General features: G+C 43.5%; 1 non-coding gene across 1 annotated transcript; it reads left to right on the forward strand.

Annotated features, from left to right (window-relative positions):
• The first annotated feature begins 5,513 nt into the window (after window positions 1–5,513).
• On the forward strand, window positions 5,514–5,586 carry TRNAV-UAC. The gene has a single exon. It is a non-coding gene; the product is annotated as a tRNA-Val (tRNA).
• The last annotated feature ends 281 nt before the right edge of the window (window positions 5,587–5,867 follow it).

Here is a 5,867-nt window from a genome sequence, read left to right on the forward strand (position 1 = left end):
GACTACACATGCACATAGTACCACTACACATACACATAGTACCACTACACATAGTACCACTACACATGCACATAGTACCACTACACATACACATAGTACCACTACACATGCACATAGTACCACTACACATACACATAGTACCACTACACATACACATAGTACCACTACACATGCACATAGTACCACTACACATACACATAGACTACACATGCACATAGTACCACTACACATAGTACCACTACTCATACACATAGTACCACTACACATACACATAGTACCACTACACATGCACATAGTACCACTACACATACACATAGTACCACTACACATACACATAGTACCACTACTCATACACATAGTACGCATCTAACACAAAAATCAACATACACAGAGGTTCTCTCAAAAACCTAATGAGAAATCAGAGACCTCCAAAACACAAGACTGCTACAACTAACACAGTTCCCACAGCACCCATGGCACATAACAACAGCAGCGTCTCACCTACCAAGCCTGTAAGGTGCAACACTCAAAAAATAAATTTTCTAATCATTAGAAATTCAGTAGTGAGACACATGGATGTCCCACTCACCAGGCTGGACAAGTAGAAAGTCGCAGTCAGCTGCATGTCCGGTGCCAGGATTAATCATATCATGCATGCACTCAGGTCTCTCAGTAACAAGTACCCTTATGACTCTGTCATAGTTCATGTTGGAGTGAATGACCTGAGACATACCTCACTGGACTATATGAAGAGAGACATTATTGAGCTCTCTGAGTATGTGTTCCAGGCAGGTATGCCACTAGCCTTGAGCAGCATACTACCCTCACCAAAAATGATGCCACAGTATAAACAAAAATGATTGATTTCAATAATTGGTTTAGTTTTTGGTGTCATTCAAAGGGGATCCAGTTCCTGTCAGCCTGGGAAGCCATGGTCGACAAACCTCGCTTCTTTGCCAGAGAAGGCTTGCACCTGGCGCCGCTAGGCTTTCGGCTGCTGGCAAAGGCTCTTGCCTCCCCATAATGCCTTTTTGGGCATAGTCTCAAAAACAAGCTTACCAATGTGAAATTAGCCAATCATAATTCATAACAAAATAAGGGTCATGCTGCTAAACGCTACAAGCTTAAACCAAAAACTTCACACCCTGGAAGCACTTCTATCACTGGAAGATGTAGATGTCTGTGCAGTCACAGAAACCTGGCTCAAGGCTTCAGAGTGTACCTCGGCCTTGCAAGGCTACAATGCCTTCCACATCTTCAGACAGTCCATTTTTTGAGGAAGAATGAAAATGGACATCACAGATGCATAGTTATGGTGAGTACACAACTTTAATATTTAAAATGTACTTATCAAAGCTCTCTTCGCCCAGACTTTAGGTGTTTCTTAAGGTTTTATATGTCTGGATCACATTATCAGATCTCTCTTAGCATTTGGATTATCCATGCACCAAGAGTGTTCACAAATCTTCTGGCTGTAGTTATAGCTCATTACAAGCTAGAGGGTATCCACAATTTCCATATTTGGAAAACTTGCTTATCTTTGCAGAGTCTTTTTCAAAGTGTCTGGAATCACTCTTTTGAGTGAGAGATCTCTTATGCACGCTGGTATTCCATGAGAACATTCAAAGATATTTTTGACTCCTTCACACAGGATTGTGTCCTGGTGTTTCAGCTAGACATATCAGTTCAAAGAACATTTCCTCCACAAGAAAAAATAGATCTATATCTAAATCTGTTTCTAAGGTTTTCCACTCAGGCTTTGGTCACTGCAAGGGAGTACCTCAGGATTTTGATTCTCATGGCATCTATCATTCTCATGATACCCTTGGCAAGACTCCACATGATAAAGATACAATGGTATCTGAAGTCACTTTGTTCCCAGCATCAACATCCTTTGCCTTTTCTAATCTCTGTACTGGGATCTGTCAGAAGTGAATTCCCTTGGTGGAGACAGCAAATTTCCCTAAATCCAGGTATCCCCTTCTTCTTCCCTGCTGTAAAGCAGGTAGTCATCAAAGATGCCTCAGACTTTGCCTGGGGAGCAACTTCAGGAGGGATAAAGGTGCAGGGTGTATGGGACACCAAGGATAAACACACGCACATAAATATAAGGGATGTTTGTTCTGATCAGGGTCCCCTAGACCTCTTCAAGTTGTTTCAGACAATACTATAGTCATGTGGTACCTCAACAAGCAAGAGGGATCCAGGTGGTATCCCCTTTGCAGACTACCCATATTATCCTGGAATATAACTTTTTGGCACACTGTCACTCTAGGCATCCTACCTTGCATCAAAGCAAAATTATGTGGCAGACAAGCTAAGCAGGACAAGGGCAGACCCTCCAAAATGGAAACTAGATAAAAGGGTTCTTCTACTGGAAATGGCCAGGAGCAATTACCAGAGACTTCTTCACAGAATGGATCTACTCACACAAGATCAGGGTTGTTTGATAGACCCTGACCCCAGTAAACATCATCCGACTGCCTGGATGATAGGGTCTTAATTTCTTTTAGGCAGTTATTTATTGAAAATGTGCAGCGGGTATTAATGAAGGAAAGAAAGCCTGCTCCTAGAAGGCTGTATATTAGCAAATGGAAAAGGTTTTCTGTTTGGTTCCAGCAACATAACTGGCACCCATTCAGGGCTAGTGTATCTCTGTTTTTACAATATGTGTATGAGTTACTAGTCCATGGCATTTCTTACCCCTCCATCAAGATTCAATTATCAGCCATTTCAGCGTGTCTGCTAGTGGATCCTCCTCTTTCAGAACATTCCCATTTCAAAATCTTTTGAAATGAGTTTTGCATGAGAGGCTTACAAGAAAACCTGAGTCCCCTCCTTGGGATGTTAACTTTCTGTTAGAGAAGCTAACACTTGCTCCATTTGAACCATCTAGTGTAGCAGGCGAGGTTCTTAACATAAAAACCTGTTTTACTGATTGTTCTGACTTCTGCAAGAAGAGTATGAGTTTTTAGCTCTTACGGTGAGTCAGCCATGTCTCATTTTCCTACACAGACAAGGTTTCTTTGAGAATTAATTCTTCTTTTGTGCCTAAAGGTGTATCCTGCTTTGCTTTAATCCAAAGTGCTCATCTCGCTGTTTTCTTTCCTGACACTTAAAATGAGGAAGAAGGGACACTCCTTACCTTGGATGTCCACAGAGAATTCTGCTACTATTCTGACCAAATAAAATCTTTCAGGTCTTCAGACTGGTTGTTCCCTTCTTACCTTCACAACAAGTGGACAAACTTAGTCAAAACAGACTGTTTCCAAACTGTTGTCTCAGGCCAACAAATATTCACCACAACAAAACTATTCTGGGCAGTGTCAAGGTCCACTCTACCAAGGCATTGGTTTCATCTACGGCCTTTTGGAAAAAGTTGGGTTCTAGAAGTATTATAGAAGAAACAACTTGGTCCTCTATGCAGATGTTTGCAAATCTCCCCCCCCCCCCCTCACCACCTACAGGGCCTATTACCATTCCAGGGGATTGTGTAAGTCCAATTATTACTGATTCATTGGTTAACAAGGCTCTATCTAAAGCTAAAATCACTGCCTCCATGGGACCAGATGGTGTCCCAGGCTGTGTCATACGCAAGCTCCAAAAGGAATTAACCCCGCATCTTAATACCCTGTTCAGTCTCAGCCTCTCCACAGGATATGCACCCATAGAATGGTGCATGGCAACGGTGGTCCCGCTACACAAGGGTGGGGCCACAACTGACCCTGGGAACTACTGACCAATAAGCCTGACCAGTCTGATCTGTAAGGCTATGGAGTGAATCATTATGGAACTCATAAATGGAGAGATTGGGAACCTCCAGTCGCTGGACCCCACACAGTTCGGCTTCGTCAAGGGCAGATCATGCCTCCTGAACCTGGTGGATTTCTTTGAGAAAGTTACTCAGGCTATAGATAAGGGGAAAGGTAGTACACATGGCTTACCTTGACCTTGCTAAAGCATTTGACACCATTCCCCATTCAGGTATTATTGATAAGCTCACCAGCCTGGGCATAAACCCTTACATCACAAGATGGATTGCAAACTGGCTCTCAGACAGATCCCATAAAGTAAGAGTAGCAGGATCTATGTCCGAATCCAGACCAGTAATGAGTGGTGTGCCTCAGGGCTCTGTCCTGGGGCCCCTCCTGTTTGGCATATACTTCTCAGAAGTACAGGCAAGCACGGAAGGGCTGTGGCTGACTAAGTTTGCGGACAACTGCAAACTGGGTGCTATAATAGAGTCTCCGGCCGACATGGAGATCCTAAAGAAGGGCCTAAATGAGACTGATGCATGGTGTCAAAGCCATGGTCTCAAGATAAATGCAAAAAAATGCGTAGTAATCCCCTTTGGAAAAAACAGAGTTCCCGCAAACTACAATATAGGAGGTAATCCCCTGAAATCCGAAGAAGAAATAAGGGATCTAGGGACCCAAGTAGATAGCCAGCTTTCCTTTGATAACCATGCTGCCAAAATGGTTAGAAAATCCTTCTATGTGACCCATCTGATCACAAAAGGGTTCGCATCAAGATCTAAGGATGTAATGGTGCCCCTCTACTCTTCCCTCATCAGACCCATTATTGAGTACAATGCACCAATTGGAATGTGCCTGGCTAGACATCTCCAGCAGCTGGAGAGACCACAGAGGTACCTAACCAAGAGGATTACTGGCCTCAAACAGTTGCTGTATGCAGTATGATTGAAAAAGCTAAGACTGTTCTCTGTTGCATACCGCTTTCTCAGAGGCATTCTCTGTCTAACGTACAGAGCCATGTTCAACCCAGAATTGTTGAACATGCTCCATCTTAGCAAAACCAAATCTACTCGAGCTACACGCTCTAGGGATATAAACCTCAACACAACAATGAATAAAACATGCTGGAGAGATAGATTCCCTTCGAAGAGACTTCCCTTACTATGGAACAGGGTCCCGATCTACATAAGACAGAGCCCCTCACTATCACTCTTCAAGAGGAACCTTGATGAGTGGATGGGTAACAGAAAGTTCACACCGGGGATTACACCAACAGCATTACTAGATAGGGGCCAAGGGTACTAGCTGCTAGTACAAGGGTCTAGGGAACTACTAAAGGGGAGATGAATACCGCACAACATGGCTGGGCTAATATATGCCTTCAGGCAGATAGCCCAGTACCAACCTATGAACCTATGAACCTATGACAAGGTTAGTTTCTTTTCTACTTTAGATCTGACTTTGTTAGGGCCATTCTCCAGGGGGTCCTGCACCCTTCTTCTATCTCCCAAATGTAGTAAGCTACGGTAATATACCCATATAGCTAAGGCTACTGCAGCATTGATCAATATGATGAACATAGTTTAGTCATGTAAGTAAAATAGCCATAACAGTAGATATTTGAATGATCACTACTGTAGTAGCCACTCTTGCCCTCCATCTGCGTGTGTGTGTGTGTGTGTGTGTGTGTGTGTGTGTGTGTGTGTGTGTGTGTGTGTGTGTGTGTGTGTGTGTGTGTTTTATGCTAGGGTGTGGACAGGTTCTGTAGTGTAGTGGTCATGACATCTGCTTTACACGCAGAAGGTCCTGGGTTAAATCTCCAGTAGAACCATTACAGACAGACCATTTGGCATAATGGTTAAAGAGTTCTCATCTCATACCCAAGGTACAAGGTTTCAGGGTATTGTTGGACCCCACTCTGATGGACCTCCTAGGTATCCACAAAGCAAACAACACCAGAATTACCCATTCTAAGGACTTGAACCTTACCTGTGATATGGGGTAGACCTGCTGGAGAGACAGGTGTGTATACCAGCGACTTCCTCATCTATGGAACAGGCTCCCCATCCATGTGAGGCAGAGTTCCTCCCTAACCCAATTCAAGTGCAACTT

The sequence above is a fragment of the Protopterus annectens genome, chromosome 7.part1, assembly GCF_019279795.1.
Source record: "Protopterus annectens isolate FY-2018-M chromosome 7.part1, PAN1.0, whole genome shotgun sequence".
Lineage (NCBI taxonomy): Eukaryota > Metazoa > Chordata > Ceratodontiformes > Protopteridae > Protopterus > Protopterus annectens.